Source organism: Apteryx mantelli, chromosome 1 (assembly GCF_036417845.1).
Source record: "Apteryx mantelli isolate bAptMan1 chromosome 1, bAptMan1.hap1, whole genome shotgun sequence".
NCBI lineage: Eukaryota > Metazoa > Chordata > Aves > Apterygiformes > Apterygidae > Apteryx > Apteryx mantelli.
In genome coordinates this window covers 107,344,788-107,362,935 of record NC_089978.1, presented here as the reverse complement: position 1 = coordinate 107,362,935, position 18,148 = coordinate 107,344,788, and the positions used below count along the sequence as shown (strand labels likewise).

The 18,148-nt window shown below is 38.3% G+C and overlaps 1 protein-coding gene across 2 annotated transcripts in view; it reads right to left on the bottom strand.

Moving 5' to 3' along the window:
- APP (amyloid beta precursor protein) overlaps positions 1-18,148 on the bottom strand; it is a 236,454-nt gene that overhangs the window by 157,428 nt on the left and 60,878 nt on the right. The window lies entirely within an intron of this gene.

Below are 18,148 nucleotides of genomic sequence, written 5' to 3'. Positions count from 1 at the left end.
CATGAACTGGGTTCCTTTGCATAAAACTGAACTGAAAGATGTGCTCCAGGAGCACACCTAAAGCCTCCCATCCCCTAATGGATGTTTAATCTAGACGACCAGGCTAGAGCTAATGAGAAGCAAAACCTGCAAACCCACACAGTGTGGCTGCTGGGTCCTCTGCACCAGCTGCTTCACTCCATGCTCCCAGCTCTCCTTGCACCATGCTGCTTGCTAGCATAACCTATGGCTCCGACTGCTCAAATCGGTGATTTATCAGTTAGCTCCTAAGATCAAACTTAAAATGGACTAGCTTCCCTCTACCTTTCCTCAAGTAGTCCTTACCAATTTCTGAGTATTGTCACATCTGAGGATTCAGGTAAACTGAAAGCTAGTCTACTCATACCTATCAGAGGAAAAGAAAAATAGAAACAAACCCTGAGGAAAAGCAAGCAACTGAAGACAGATCAAAAACATCCTACAGAAAAGGAATATAAAGCCAGTTAAAGAAAGCTGGGTTGAGACTGGATGAATTCCAGGAGTCCCAAACCAGTGCTTGGAAGAACCTTTCTACCCCTTCTCTGAGAGAAAAGGATTAGTCTCAACCACATATCTCACAAGCCAACAGAAACCCAGTGCCAATCCCTCCTGGCACTCACCTGACCAAAAGTTTAAAATCCAATTGTAGTGAAAAAGCAGCAAGCAGGCTATTTAACTAAAGCTCAAGTAAAAGTTTCAGACTTAAAAAAAGACAGTAGTGAACAACAGTACAGCCTTTTTAAGATTTGAGATCAGTAATCTCTGAATGAATATGGCCTGGTCCACGCATCTGTGGTTACAACAGAAAGTAATCAAAGCATTATTGGAAATATGAGGGAAGAATTACTCACTTTCATTAAAAGACAAGCAGCAGCTAGTAGATTTGTAGAATCGAACTATATTGATTAACAGTTTAACATGCATGAAACAAAGCCAGATACAGTAACAACGCTAAGGAAATGACTAGTTAGGGAAAGAAATACTTACTCCACTTAAAAACTGCACCTTATGCTGAAGACATTAAACATCAACCTTGCCTTTTTTAATCAGATACTTCTTGTTACATTTAAACACTTAAAAACAGAAGCCATCTAAAATTTTTTTGCCAGTTTAGACAGCACCTCAACTCATTACAGTGGACCATAAAAGTATGCACAGAGGCTTCAGATGCCATCTTCTGTGCTAACCAAACAAGCTAGATACAGATCACTTAGAGGAAGTGCATAGACCAGAACTGAAAACTCAGGATGAAGGTTTTCCTACATTCAGAAGATAATAGCTTTGCTCTGTTCATTTGTTTACTCTGCAGCAGCTGACCAGGGCTGATGGGTCACCACCTATATTACAAATATACCAACATTTTTGCAATACTTGCAGAAAGCAAGTCCAGAAGGATTCACCGTTTCCTCCGCTCCATCCATGTTTGAAATACTGAATTCTGGATTGAAACAGTAAGGTTGCAAATTAAATGAAAGCTCCCCTTTCTTCTTCAATCTCATTACCTTTTCCCTTGGGTCCCCACAGCTTCACAAAACAGGTCCACACATGCTCATGCTCTTGATGCTTGTTACAGCACCGCCAAAACGGATTAGGATTCCACCATGGTGAGAAATTTCACACCTCAACTGCTGGGTAAATATTACACTGCAAGGCACCGTAGTTGCCTCAAGAGCTAACGCACAAGATGCAACAGAAAGATTTGATTTTCCTTAGACACTGTGCTTAGCATAGTCACTCTGCATTCTTCCAAGTTTATGCTCCCATAGACATTACATTTGAACAGTTACAGTCTGGGGTTATATAATATCAGATGTTACCACAAACTTGATATATCACACAATATCATTTACACATTCTCAGCAGAATAGGTAAGTCTCACTTGTCACACCCAGAGGAAGCAAATGTCTGAAATGAAAATGACTGACAAGTGTTCAAATGGTTTGACCTGAATGTCAAAAAAGAAATTGAGAAAAACCTCAAAATAATTTATGCATTCACAAGAATGTATACACAACAGGAAAACAATTCAGAACAGAACTCTTATTCAGGAGCGAAAGACATACTTAGTTGCTTTCCTGAGATGAATTTCTAATGAGTAAGAGCGAACTATTATTGCAGACTCTTATTGAAACATTAAGATTGAAAAGAAAATATTATTTTAGTTTCACTATTTCACCAAACCACCTTTTAAATTCTTGGTTGGTAGTGAACCAAACTTTAAGTAGTTAATAGAATTTGTCAAAAGTACACAGGAAAGCAGAAATACAAAGAAGTCTGTTCTTCTGTTTCTACATCAGTTACTAAATTCTTAATTTCTTCTGACAGCTCACACAAAGAGCTTGTCCACCCTTCACAAAAGAAAACAGGCTGTGAATTTCACTATCAATAGGTTAATGCCAGTAATGTGTACACACTGAAAAAAGTTCCTCTAACTAGACTTGCATAAGATACTTGCTCTGAATTGAAGTGGGACCTACTTAGTGGCATAGAAAGATGAGATTCATATTTATTTATAGCGTCCCCAAAGAGCCATTTTTCCTTCTCGATAGTCAAAATGAGTTGCTTTAGAAAAGTACAGGAAATCTAAAATTTCAACTTCATGATAACTTGTTGCACAGTAATCAATTTAATATGTATTAAAATTTGGGAAGAAATAAAGTTCTATATAATCTAAAAATTTTAAGTTATGACCAAAATTTATAGCTGGACCATTATTTACTTCAATTTTCATTTGCAAATTTCCTTATATATTGACCTTAAAAACAAAACAAAAAAGTCTCTGTGCTCAGGCTACTTGGAATTGAATGCCATCTCCATGCATTCTTCATGCAATTAAGTTTATAAATACAAAGCCTGATGATGCTTGGATTTAAAATTAAAATATAAATGTTCTTAATGAAAACGAGAAAAGGGCGTTTTGACCTGCTTGGCATACAAAAGTGATGATGATGATGATACAATTATGACAGCGTTACAGTAACCTACGTGCTCTCTAACAGGAGGTTGGATATTATTTTAAAACAAATTTGGAAGGAAACAGAAAAATATGACACAAATTTGGAAGGCAGAGGAACAGATTAAAATAGTGAAACGGACACGTCACCACCACAGCAATCTGTCATGCCTGTCAGACAGAGCAAAATCTGACAACAGGCATTTCAATATGGCCAATGTGCACGTCTGCCTGTATGTATTTATTCCTAGGTCTCTCGGGCATGGGGAGCACTGGCTGTTCACGTGAGATGGGGTCTATTTCTGGAAGGACTGACTTGGGCAGCAGCCAGCGGCCATCAGCGAACACAAGCTGCCCCTGGCACGCTGTGGGCCAAAGGGCCAACGGGGCTGGCGAGCGTGCAGCAAGGCGAGCCCTGTGTTGGGCTGATACTGCGCGTTCAGCATCGCTACAGCCAGTGCTGGGATACCGGACCCAGCTGTGGTGGAAACAATCTGGAAGGACTTGCATAAGCTGGAGAGAGTTCAAAGGAGAGTCAAGGAGCGCTGAAGAGAGCCAACATCCAGCAAGGCGGGCGTGCTCGACCCCGGGACTAATCCCTTCAGCTGAACGGAGACAGGCCTATGGCCAAGCGTGGCTGCGGGTTACGACTGTCTCCAGGAATTTAAAATCAGTGAGCTCCCCAATTTGTCAGACAAATCTACAGCAAGAGCCAGTGGCCGGAAGTTGAGACGTGACAACGGTGACGGCGGGATGCTTAACCAAGACAGTGACTTGGGGAGGGCTGTGGCAGCCTCGCCACGACCAGAAATTTCTCAGCTAAAATGGGAAAATTTTCCCTAACAAGGATATTCCTGTTGACCCATTGCAGAGAGACTTGGAAACAAGTAAATCCTACAGACTATGCTAGGCACCTGCTAATATTAGATGATCACTCTGGACACATATCGTACTAATTGCAACCAAATCTCTAAAAGAGATATCCTATTTATGCAATCATAATAAAATACATCAAGGATTGACTGAAAAAAATTCTTTACCGAGTCATTTATGCTTGACGGAAGACAATGAATTCTGTACATCTTGGTGCAACTTGGAGGAATAATTAAGGATAATTATACGAGATAGTCATAAATGACATTTCTATTCAAAAGCATAGTATTTATTCTCTTGGTAGTATTCATTTCCCCCTCCTCATCTTCTAGATTAATTCTGCCCATTCAGAATACTGTTCCTTTTATCATATTGTTCAAATAAATTTTCCAAAGGTTTAGAAGGTTAATCTTGATTAAGATGATGACTATTAAAAGTTTAGCAGAGTTATTTCAATCTACTTCTGCATTTTTTGTTATACAGCTAAAATAAGAATAAATCTATACCAGTAACTCCAATAACATATTATGATGATATTGCAAAGTTTTATGTACTCTCATTTTTATTATTTCTGCTTGAACTTGAACATCTTTTCCTGTATATTCTAAAAGCAGAACCATCACAGGGAAGAGAGCAAAATTCAGTTTTACAGTATCAAATGGTACAAGTCACTTCATGAATGTAGAATGTTCCATTTATGTGTTCCATTTAACTGTTTCCATTCATGCATGCACTTGTGCATGCACACACACTTGTAAAATAAAGGGTGGTGTTACACATTAACATGAACTGTAAAAAAAGAAAAAAGGTGCATCTTAGATACCTAGACTAAATGTTTTAAAACATAACTAGGAATTGGTATTCATCTTTTCTAATAACGTAAAACAGCAGAGAACCTTAGCAAGAGGCAAAAATATATTTTTTTAAATTAGATGTAAAATTTACATGTCTTAATTGCCAATTTTTATTTAAACACCTTAGAAACTGTCTCTGAAGTGCACCTCATATAAATTTGAATTCTAACTGCTCCAAATCAGAGACATGTATTAGTTTAACTGCCATGAAACGCTGCATCAGTCAGAAGTAGATATGTTTTTCTATTATTTCCTTTTATTCTCTTTCCTTAATCTTTCAATTGTTTGCTGTGCCTACTCATGATATCTTGGTTTAAATTAGACCACACATTTGGGTTCTAGATCTGCCTTTCACCCTAAGCTTCAGCACCTGACACAGCAAGATTTCTAAGCCAACTTGAATTTAAACGTAATTATTAATCCTCTACTGTCATAAAGAGAGAGAGGAAAAAAAAAGATAAAAAGACTTCTCAGTTTCTCTGAAAGTTCACTGCACCATGCTAAAGTGTCTCTAAAACATGCTACTGAAGAACTGCTACTAATTTGCCCCAAATCCGATAGGTATTTATGAACTGGCATTCTGTCTGACATCTGCCTCAGGCAGTCAGTGACAGTATCTATATTAAAAAATAAGTACAAGACTGACCATAGGAAAATTAGAAAGGAATATATACCTAGTTAAAAAAAATTAAAAAAAAATAGAAATCACTGCTGTAAATAGTCAAAAACAGAGCAAAAACATTCGGGTGTTTTTAGCAATCATATCTGTAATGATTTGAATCAAATACTTTGATTCACTTGAAAAAAGTGGAAGATAACTCAAACTGAAATACTCACAGCTTGGTTGCAGCCAGACCAAAAGAAAAAAAAGAAAAAAAAAAGATTGGTTTGTGGACAAGTTTCCTTCCAACCTAACCCTGCAAAAATTTGTACTTTTAATGTTCTATATTTATAATGTCCACATTAATACTCAAAACAGCTCACTGAAGTTATCAGAAAATTTGTTTGGTTGGCTGTTTTTAATGTTAAAAAACATAATGGATATAAGACAGATAAATATTTACCTCTGCGTTTTTAACAAATAAATAAAATTTTTGATCACTTCAAGTAGCTTGCATGCAGTTGCCATAAACACAAAAGGACACGTATTTAATACCCACTATGTAGAAAGACAGTCTTAAAATTGCTCATGGAAAATGTCCTTCTGACAAGTGAGCATATCTGAAGGTTGACTAAACAATGCTTCAACTACGAAAAGAAGTCTTCAATTTCAGATTAACAAATTAGAGTTTGATTGAAACTATTTCTATTCCTTTCTGGAGTGTACCTTAAGAAAAATCCTTCTGAGGGCAGAAAGCAAGCTACAAATTTATACCACAGAAAGGATTAAAAGATCATCAGTTGGTTTCCAGCATTTTGATAGATATATTCTTGAACAGCAGTACCCAGCAGACATACTGCACTCATTTTCAACAATTCAGCATATCCACACAGAGGAAATATATGATAATTATTTTTGTGTGTCCATGCACAGTATTTCTGCAGGCATTCCAACGTGTGACTTCTGAAGAGGCAATGTTGCAGAGTCCCAGCTGCCCGACATCAGCTGCAACAACAGTGGCATCAGATGGGCAGCAACTACACAAACACAGCCAAATCTGAATGAAACACCCTGTTCTCAGCCTTGTAATCTGTTTCTGGAAAAACAGACAGTTATACAGAGATCCAAGGTATTACACGTCTCATGTCAAAATAGTCTAGTTCACTACTGCTTTTTACAACTATTTTTCTGCATTACTATAGGGAGTCTTGGTATAAGGTACTTCTGTATCTTCATTGATAAAATATTTAAGCCCAGTCTGAGGACTCGAGAAGCAAGAGTTTAGAAGTCAGGGATTTTTGTACTTTCTGCTGCATAGTCACATAACTTAAAGGCTAAAAACCTCCACCAAAAAAACAGAACATCAGCTTCAGAAATTCTTGTAGAAAGACCTTCCCTTCAAATTCTTTCTTATTTACAAACAAGAAAAAAGGCAGGGGGGAGACACACATGAAATTGCACACACTTAACACATGCAACTATGGATCTATTACATTTATCCTCCTACTCACTCCAACCACCTATCTAATTTTTTGCTCATATTTCTTCAGTAATTTTTCACGCAAGTTATTTTTGAACTTTGTTTTCTGTTCATCTGCTCTAACCATAACTCTTGATTAGCCTGTGGGCTTACCAAGGGAAACCAGATTTACAGTAAGCATAAAGTACAGCAGAGCTCAGGCACCTGAGCTCTGCAGTCATCTCACATGGATAAGGGAGCGCTACAAGCATAGGCATAATCTCCATGCTGAATTGCCAACCATGGAGGGGAAGAAAAGCCATACAAGCTTTAGAAAGATTTTAAACACACTGACACAAAGACCATGCTATGCATGCTCAAGTTGACTACTCTGGAGAGTTCCAAGGTCTAAAATCTGCAGATAGCAGCTGTTGTGTTTCACAAGAAATGAACCATATATTGCCGTGCTTGCTCATTTCACAATCATATAACATTCTAGTCTTTTCTATATTTCCTCAAAGAAATACCACATGAAAAAGTGCTGTTCTTTGGTTTAATCTATCCTCAGAAAGAGTTATGAAATATGAACAGGGATCTCCTCATTGCTGAGTCAAAGCAAAACAGTTACACTCAACTTAGCACTGCAAATACTAAGGTATTTGCGTGTTTACACAGCAAATGTTCCATAAGACATACTTGTAGCTCTCCTCTAGGCAGTGCCCCATCAGCCAGCTGGACAAGAATTTTCACCTTCCCAGTCCAGCACACTTCTGCAAATCAACATTAAAGACTTAAATTTTCTGCCAAGTCTCTGCTGGCTCAACTACACTCTGTCATACCTGACCAAACTCAATCGTGCTCTCTGAGCTTTCTCAGCCACACAGATGCTTCTACCACAGAAGCAAAACTAAATGGCTATTTAGTAACTCAATGGTTCATGCCATTCTCTATAACCCATACAAGTGGTTCACTTGCTACACAAGAATTATGACAGGAAAATGAATAAACCCAGCACCCAGCTGCACTGGTCCACTTCCAAATCGACTGTGGTCACAGGTGGTCATGGGCCAACTTGAGAAAGAACAAGATGAACAAGAAGGAACAGCTCTGTTACCAAAAGGCCCCAGACAAGAAAGAGTCTCAAAGGGGTGGTGGTGGGGGGGGGAAGACAGCTCTGTCCCTGCACTGCAACTCCAAGAGTATCTGCCTCTGCAACTTAATCAGCATAACATTTCAGAAAGCTGTAATGATTTCCAACTGCTATTTGGAAATAAAGAACCCTTTTAACCCTCCAGTTAAAGGGAAAGAGGTAATCAATCCCTAAAAGCAAAACCACATCCAATGTTAGTGTCTCCCTGGCTAGTCAGAGTATTATTTCTTTGAATCCAACCCTGGGGACAACTTTACGAAGACATAATGCCTGTTATCTTCAGTCACATCACCTAGTATTCATCCATAACTTCTTTCAGTTTAAGGGCTGCACCCTCACCAGCTACCTGCGTCAAACCTCAACCCCATCTAGAAGAGTTTCATACACTGCTCTTAAAGCTATTTCTGTAGGACCATCTGACAATCTTCCCCCTCCCTTCCAACATCTCAGCTGCTTCTCTATTACATACAGAGCTGTATCCTGCCATCGAGCTCACCCATTATCCTGGCTCCTTTCATCCCAGCTCTCACCTCACCAATCCACTTATCATGGTGTCCTGTTAGTTCCTATTTTCTAGTCATCTGCTCACCCTGTGCCCTTTCCTTCTTATCCCGAGAGGCAAATGTTCTATCCTTATCTCTTAAGCATCTTCAAAACCTCTCCATTTTTCCCCCAAGTATGCAAAGTCAGCATGTATTTTAATACCTGTAAGTTGTTTCCTTAAGGAAACCTTCATTACTGATCCTATCCATTTGAAAAGGAAAAAGAAGGGGGGGGGGGGGGGAGAGCATGCGGGAGGAGATGATCAACCTTCTAGGCATTATCCACTGATGGGGGTGGGGTGGGTGGAGGGTGTTTCAACTGTTCCAGTCCTGGTCATGAGAACATGAATCCACTGCTTCTCTCTCTGAGCAGGACATATATAAAATCCCAGTATAGTGTTCCAGGTGCTTTTGTTACTGAGAGTGGTAGAAACACGACCTTTTTTTAGTTGATAGATCAGTTGGGTTGGTTCTCCTGCAAGAAGATTCTCATGTGCATGATCTCTTTTCTTAAAAATCCCTAATATACTTTTACCTGGAATTTCATGGAAGATTGCTACTTATCCTGTAACCATTCAAGCATTCCAAAACATTCAAAGCATTCAAAAAACTGCCAGACTTGAGGCAGCCTGCTCAACATTAATTCACACATGGGACTCCATGCATTAACACAGACTTAACTGTATGCTCCCACACTGGCTTTCTCACATGACCACTAAGTGCTTTCCTCTGCACACAGGGGAAAGCAAAGGCATACAGAAGCAGAAATAAGGTCGTGTAGCCAACCTCATTCCCCTCGCTGCCATTCAAGTCCTTGATTTTATAACACAAATACGTTTGCATGTAATAAGAAAACCAAACCAAAAGTCTTAGCCCTGCCAGGCAAACTCCGTTTACCACACAAGGTCTCTAAAGTCTCCCTTGCATAATTACAGAGGGCATCCAGCTGCTCATACTACAAAACCTCAAGAGTAAACAGGGTTGTAACATATGGTCTCTTCTAAACTGCTTGCCTTCCACCTTAAGCACTTAATGGTTTAAATGCAACAAGCGCTTCTGTTTCTCCATCCGCAGAAACAGTTATTCATACCAACAGAGAGACAGCAAGGTCCACTTTGTCAGGCCACCGTGAGTCCATTCACAGACCTACTCTAGAATGTATGCAGGTGAGGAGTCTACCTCTGTCTGCTACTCTACAGCACCACCGGAAGCGATTACAGTCTTTTTTTCATTTTGTTTTTTAAACCAAATTTCTGCAGGAGAAAGACTAAGTATTAGAACAGAGAGTCAGAAGAATATCTAATCAAATTAACAATACATTTCTATCTCAAAGTAACATGATCACATACAGAGAAAAAGGACTGCTTTTGCTCACCACAGGAGTCACAGCAGCCTTTCCAGGAGGGGACAACAGGCAGCCACAAGTACTTCCAAGAAATCTCCTCCTTTAGGCACAAGACAAGATTTCATCCATCCTGCTCCATTTTAAGGGTTGCCTGAAGCCCTATGCCACCCCATAAACCCAGGCGGGACACTACACAGCTCCCAAGCCTGGGCCTGTTTTTTTAGGGCTGCCACACACCCCCCCCAGCACTTGTCCGCAGGAGGGCAGTAAGGTAGAATGTTTTTCTGGCAGCAGCTTCTTAATCATATCAATAAATGGTGTGATACAGTGATCTGTACAAAACAACTAAAACTCAAGGAGGATGTTTAAATGAAACTGTTTTGGCTAAAGTACTAGCATCCAAGAAACTGTAATAAAGACTCAGTTACCTGTTGCCTTGGATCAGCTGCAGCAGCTCTTCAGGTACAGTCCTTAGGAGGACTGTTCTTATTAAAAAACAAAACCAACCATTTACACAAGGAAAAGGAGTCTAAGCTTTCTATTTTATTTTCAATTCTGTTTTGGTTTGTATTAGGATGAAGATGAAACACTACATTTCATGTCAAGCATGATATGCTTCAGAAAGGAAAAGGAGGGAAAGAACCAGACTTTCTGCCACCAACTGATGCCCCAAGATAGAGCACCCTTCTGAACACATAAAACTAACAATTTATTGGCACTGCAGAAATCACCACATGCAGAAAGTTATAATTTCCTTCTCCTCAGATTTTGAAAAAACACTTTGATATTAATGGGCTATACTTCTCATTTAAAATCACCAAATTACCTACCTGAATTAGTTTCACAAGCTTCATCTAAATAAACCCCACACCCCCACTTCTGTCAGCGGGAAAACATGTGATAACTGGGATGCAGTTATGTTTGTTGAGTAGATCACAGTATAAAACATAACTGAATAGCAGCACAAAATTTATGAAAACTTACTTGAAAAAAAAAATTCTTTATTCATCTATTCCAAGTTCCATTGCTTACAAAATGACCTACTTTATGTCAGAGTTCTCCTCAGGACTATGCAAGAACTGTCAAAAAGTAACAGGCCTGGGAACTCATTTTTAATAATCTAATTAATTTATGCATCCTTGAGTTTACTGCAGAAGTTGCCAAAGGGTAATTTATTAATCTAAGAGCCTAGATTCAGTTGTATGAATACCCCAAGAGGGAAACGAGGCTGTGATTTCCCTTTTCATGAAATCAACTTCAGAATCTAATATCTAGAATATGACATGATATGACTTTACATTCTAACTCTGAAACAGTGGTTGTACTCCATCATTCAGAATACATGAACACCATGCATTCAGCTTGATTTAGGACTGTAGTAAAAGGAATACAGAAAAAAACTGAGAAATACTCAAACCAAAAATAATCAGACTGCCTGATATCTTAAAATACACTTTTACCTTGAAAAAATTAAAAGTTAAAAATGAGTAATACTGAGCACACCTGCAGAAAACATTCAAATCAGTAACATTTCTTATTTACTGACAGCATAGAAAGTTTCATGTCTTGTATTGGTCCTTTAAAACATGATTCCTAGAATGAATTGCCAAATAGAGTATAGGATAGTGTCTAAAATGACACTATTTTAATCAAACAGCACTATTTTGTTATAATCTTACTTTTGTACTTGAGATACATACTATATATAAAACATTTTATAAATACATAAATACACACACAGAGTATTTGATGTCCATATATAATAACATTTTACTTCCTAAACAAATCACATTTTTTTCACAAATCTTTAAACTTATGGGGTTTTTTGCTAAGTTGTCTGGTACTTCTCATAACACTTAGTTCACAGCACTCGTAACTGTCTCACCATTCCCTTGCACACACATACAGTCTTTCTACCTGCAAACTGCACTCTTAAGACAGTAACCCAGCGAAAAATACATGAGTAAGACAAATCAGACATTTATTCATTCTACTATTGATACTAACGATATCTAGATTAAATGAAGATCACCAAAGCCCACGTATGGAAACTTTGCCACTGTGTACATATTAAGCCTTATTTATTCAAGAGAACTGTGATGTGGAGCAACTAGTAAGGCAGAAGTTTATTTACTGTTTTGCATTTCACATGAGTCTGTTTCAAATAGGGGATTAGATACAATAACATAACAGTGCTCCAAAACATATATAGTGTGTCCCAGTATTGTAGTATATCCTGTTGCAGTCTGGAAGCAGAATAAGCTACACTCCAGACTGATTAGATCCACACAGACTTATTCAGGAGTTAATTTTAAACTCACATTATACTTTAATCTGAAATAATTTTCAAATGCAGAAAAGCCCTTATGATACAGATGTTTGTTGAAAGATCTGTCATTCTCCTTCCCAAAACTGCAAAGAAAAATAAACTATGTTTGGAAACAGCCTTTAGGAGAGCAGAAAACTTTCACAACATTTTTATTAGCTGCATATAGTCAGTTTTGAAGTAAGGATACTTTCAAAGAACTGTTTTTACAGGGTTTTTTTAATCAGTATTTTTTAATTACTGCTCTTGTTGGTGACTTTCACATAACCAGTTTCTTTCAAGTCAGGAAAAATGGAGAAACAAAACCAAGTCAACAATCCAAAAAAAAAAAAACAAAACAAAAAAACCCAAACCCACTCAGTTTCTAAAACAAGTAGGTATATAGATAAAAAAAGAGTTGAATATATGTTTTCAAAACTGTCTATTACAAAACAACTATAAATGAAGAACTTGGAAAATGGATAAAAGATAAGGTATCTACCACTGCAGTTTGGTAAAGATATCCTTCCAGAAAATGTTAGTGACCAGGAGGAAAAAATAAAAACACAAAGAAAATTTCATGGAAAAATAATTTCCTCTCTCAACTGCAGGTATTTCATTTGTGACTTTGTTAAAATAAATTTATTACTTCCCTGATCAAAGGGGCTTCAACTTAGACAATGCCTCAAGTTCTACTGTTATAAAGCACTTCACTGTCATTAGCATACACAGAGCAAACAAAACACCAATTTCAGATATTCCCTCTCCTCTACAAAAAGATAACAACCCTTTTTTTCCTTCAAAGGATATGTTCATATAGTTAAAAAACAACCTTACTATAAAACTTAAAGCAAAAATAAGCTCTCTTGTCTAAGAAACCAGTATATCCCACACTTAAGATCCCTGTTCCCACTTATCTCTGTTAGACTGAGACAGTTTTGGCAAAGTAGGCTGATCAGTGAAATGTCAACTTCAGTTAAACGAAGTGTTCAAACTTTCGAGGGCAGATGCCTAATGAGTGCAGTTCTCCCTCTATGTTCTCCAAAATTATACCACCATGAAGTCGGGCATCAGTTTTAAAGGCTAATCTTTTGTTTGCTTAACACCCTAACTCAAGCACATGGAAATCCTGATGCTAAGTGCTTATGCAATTTTCACTAGAACATAGCATCTGCAAAACTTCAGTTCCCACTGTCAAGAAGTTCACTGTACCTTATGTTGCAAGTGTCTAATTTGCACGAACTCAAAATTCAGTAAGAATTGTGTTAGTTATTTCTTTCTGCTCTTTTCAGTCTTTTGAGAAACTTTTTAATTAAACACTCCACTTCAGATGCACTATATATATATTTACACATATATATATGCATGTGCACACACACGCGCGCAGAACGTTGGTGGTGGCAGATTGAATTTAGCCATGATTCTGAAACAAATGTACATGTACAGCATCTTCCAGGCTACGGTAATTCAGCTGCATAACATTGTTTGTGCTCTTTATTAGTAAAACTCCAAGACCTTTTACTCTTTTTTCACAGTGAAAATCCATGCAACAGAAAATCACCTCCTGTTATTTCAGTAACACAGCAGACCCACATGGCTTAGTTGATTTTACTGCAGCTAGAACATGTGACACAGAATCTGCCCGCTCCTGAAAGCCACCTTCCACCATTGCATATTCAAAGCAAGTTCCATTACTCATGGTCTTGAAGTTGTTTACACAGCACAAGAGAGGTTAGGGGCCAAAGCTTTAAAGTTAGTTTTTTTCGTTCATTCGTTGCTAAATGAAAGAAAAAAGAGAAAAGAGAGAAGGAAAAAAAAATTTTGCTGTAGAGCCAGCTACTTGAACCTCATAGACGTGACAAAGGGAAAGGTTCAGGCAGAAGCTTGTCATAAACTGGTACAATTTCATATCCTTCATATAAGCACGGATTCTAGATTTGCATTAAAGTTCCCAGTCTTTGGGCTGTCTATGTGTCTGCCCATTTAACAGAAGCAGGTCAGAGATGTACAAACCAAAGAGCAGTCTGTCTTGGTACTCCATCCCCCATCAACAAAGAATCTGAACATCTTCTTGCCAGTGTTCTTCCTACTGCAGCCTGTTCCTGCACAGAGAGCAGAACATTTCTATTGATGCCTTGTACCGCATGTTCCACTGAAGTCAATGGGAACCCTAACACTGACTTCTCTAACAGAAAAATTAAATCCATCAACTCAGAGAAGGCTAGATGAATGGAAAAAAAGCTTTTTTTTCCCTAAAAAAGATCAACCTTAAGAGGATTCAGATGGTTGCCAATAGAGAAACTGGAGGCACTTCAAATTGCTCCAACTCAGTTGACCAAAGTTACGTTAATTCCTAGAGAAGAACATTGTTGAAGAGTAATTTTAAGCCACACCATGTCCAACAACTTTGATACAAATATACAAAAGACCTTACTCTCCAGCGGACTTGGAACTTGTACATCTAAATGCTCAGAGGTACACAGAGCAAAGAGAACATCAGAATAAACCTGAAGTCCAAGTCAAGTATGAATCTCCTGTGATCTGCCAAATCTAAATTTTAAAAGAGAGAGAGAAAAGGATTGCAATCCTGCATCTACTTCCAACCCAAAATACTGCACAGGTGGAACATGCCAGTCAAGAATCCTCTCTGCATCCTTCATCTCACCAGCAGATCTCCCAGCCTGCTCACAGGATGGGCAGACGTCCAGGCTGACAGCCAACAGGACCCATCTCAACTGGACACAGTCACAGGGTCTAAAGGGTAAATTTCACTACAAATTCTCAGGCCATGTACAGTATGAATCAAGCTTCCAACATGAAGTGAAAACGTGAAGTCTATTTAACATGACTAACAGCGTAAGAGATCGCTGACAGTGTGATACAGCTGCTTGCCATGCTCTGATTACTACTCTATGTGACCTGCTCTATTAGTTAAAATCTAAACTATACTAGTTCTGTAGGGCAGTCCTAAAACGTGATACGAAAACAATTTCTACCATCTTTGAGTGTCTGCATGTGTATACGCAGGCGCATGGGTTTGTGGGCACTGGGAGAGGAGACAAGACATCTACCATTTGAGAGATTAGCACCAATTTCACTCCATACAGATATCTGAACTTTCCACATGTTTCAAACCTGTAGAGCATTTTGCCCTTGAAGAGGAAAATAACGAGGTTTGCAACAGCATTTCATTTCTTTTGAAGCTTGCATCCCACTCTCACTGAGACACAATCTCCAAAGAGATGCAAAGACATGACCATAAAGAAAACTCTCTACTCTATTCATGAGACTTAGTCTTCAGACCAGAAGTTCAGCCATTCCAACTGCTGGCACTCTCAAGCTGGCTGGTTTCCTACCAGGTTGGGGTATTAATGTGTTGCTGTTACTTTTTAAGATATGCTGGGTTAATGCTATGGTAACATTAAAAGTCAGGAAGGAAAATGTGACTTTGAATACTCTTTAAGAAAGCCAATTTAGAGAGCAGGTTTGATGTGTAGTGTCAGTCCTTTCTCTGCCTAAGCAGGCATTTAATTCTGTGTTGGGAATCAGCACCTTTTTGCACTGATTAAAAATAGTTTCTTCTAATAGAACCCTACAAGGCAGATACAAATAACTTTCAAAGAGAAAATAACATACGAAAATCCTCAGTTACTTTGCTCTTACTGACAGGAGTAAAAAAGTGTTTTAATATGATGCAGAAATAGTGTTTCCAGTTTTGAAGCTAAGAATACAGAAACTATGAATGCCCAAAAGATGACACCATATGCCTAGTACATTGACTGACAAAAGGCGGTGTTACAGTCTGCTATCACTTCTTCTTTAGTATGCAACAACTCCCCAATTAACTAGTTGCTTGAGGCAACTAATTAACGTACAGTTGTTGTGGCTGCATCTAACTAAAGATGCTCAAACTATCTCAAGCACAAGCCATTCTGTGCAGGAAAGCCCAGCACAGGCTTCAAGGAAAAAATAACAAGAAAGGGGTGTTAAGTATGGTTTCAGAAGTACTATCAAACTCAACCTTTAGCAACAAATTCATTTGCCCTTCATCATCAGAAATGCATATTAAAACCATATTTCACAGACTAATGTCCTGAATTGTAGCCAAGTAGAAAAACACACTTTTTCTATTAACTGCTACACAAGCAGGTACTTTTAGAGTCATTTTGATGGAGGCATTAAGGTAATCCCAACTCAAGTGGCAGTAACACAAATCATTTCTGTGCTTCCGCATGCTCCTCAAACTTGCCAATTCCTCCAGATCAAGAAAAAACTTAATACTAAAAGAAAGTTTATATTTCCACTTTTGTATCACAGTAAGAGTGGCAAATAATACACTTAATTTAAAATGATCTTTGGCACCCTTTCTCCTACTGAACTGGACTGAAGTAAAAAAAAAAAAAAAAGTTTGCCCATTCCTATCAAGTACTTCTTGATGGAAAGGATTTTCAAACTGACAAGAAAGAAACAAGAAAGAAAATTCTTAACAATCCATATTGCTTTGGCTTATCACAGGACAGGCAATTACTTCTGCCCTTGCGGAACTGCACCTACACTTCTACAGCTTTCAGAAATTAAAAAAAAATTAAAAAGTAGATCAAAGCTTTAAATGCTTTTATCTTCAGGATTATGTTATCATGCAATCTACTTTACTACTGTGCTCTGTGGTTTAAACAGATTTTGTTGTTTAGCAGAACAACTTTTCCAGAGATAAGTTTTAATTGTTTAGTACACATGAAAGTGAGACATTATATTGGACTGAAGTTAGTGCTCCAGAGACTGATCTAACACCCAAGTCAATGCGAGGATTCACACAGACTTCAAATAGCTTTGTAGCAAACTACCATTGCAAGCAGTTTTGTATCAAGCTATTGGTGCAGTCGTATGACAACTGTCAGGGGGACCCTCTAACACCCAATAAGACAGCTCAGTACTTCCCCTACAAGAAATACTTTGGTAAAGCTACACTAAGTGATGAATTAATACTTCCCATTAATTTGCAAATACCAAAGCCACTGCTGCATTATGCTTAAGACAGGAATTTAACTTGCTAAACAATAACAACAAAAACCTCCTAAGCTTAGAAAACAGCACATGAAATGGATGCTCATGAGCACAGCCGACAGATATCCAAGCACAGCTCACATCCACCAAGCACTGGCAGCTCCAGGGAGCCAGTTGCTCCTCCTGTGTCTCCAGCCATGAAACCCTGGCAGGAGTGAGAGGAGAAGCAAAATCAGCAGCTGTTGGGACCCTAGATTCTAGACAGGCATAAACACTAAATAAATGAGACCATTCAAGCTGGTGAATAAGTGCTGTGGATCTCAGCTCCAATATGCTTTTTCATACTCCAGCCCAGTTTCTCTTTCTCCTGATTAGTAGCTACTCAGATTTAAAAATAAATAAATTAAAAAAAACCAAACACGCATGCAGACAATTTACCAGATCACCTGCCCCATTCCCAGCTAGTGTTTCATCCAATCCATCAGGCTTGCTGCCACTGCTTTCCTTACAGGACTATTTCCTAGATAAGTAAGATTTCTCTTACTTTTATGAAGTTAGTCCTGATAGTTAACTCGAATTCTCACTTGATTTTAATACTTGGCATCTCGTCTAGTTTCTCTCTATGCTTGAAAAGTAATCATTATTGTATACTAATCAATGAGTCTTTTGCTTTTTATTGCTTGTGGACAGCAATTTCATCCTTGCTGTCAAATAATCAGAGATGGAGTAACTGCTGTGGTAATTTGGGACTGGAGGAGCTCAGCTGAATCTCTTGTACTGTTACAGACTAAGTGTGTGACCTTCAACAGGTCACTTAGTTACTCTATGCCTCAGTTTTCCCCTGGCAAAAATGTGATGAGAGCATCTCCCCAGACATCCAAGAGATGAATTCAGACTATACACTTTACTGGAGGATCCACACCTTTTTCCTAAAACATTATATGGCAGGTCCTTTAATAACTGACCTAAGAAACCTAAATTTCAGGAGATCAGATCACCACAACAAGGGTACTACTGTATTACATCCAATTTCTCAATCTTTCA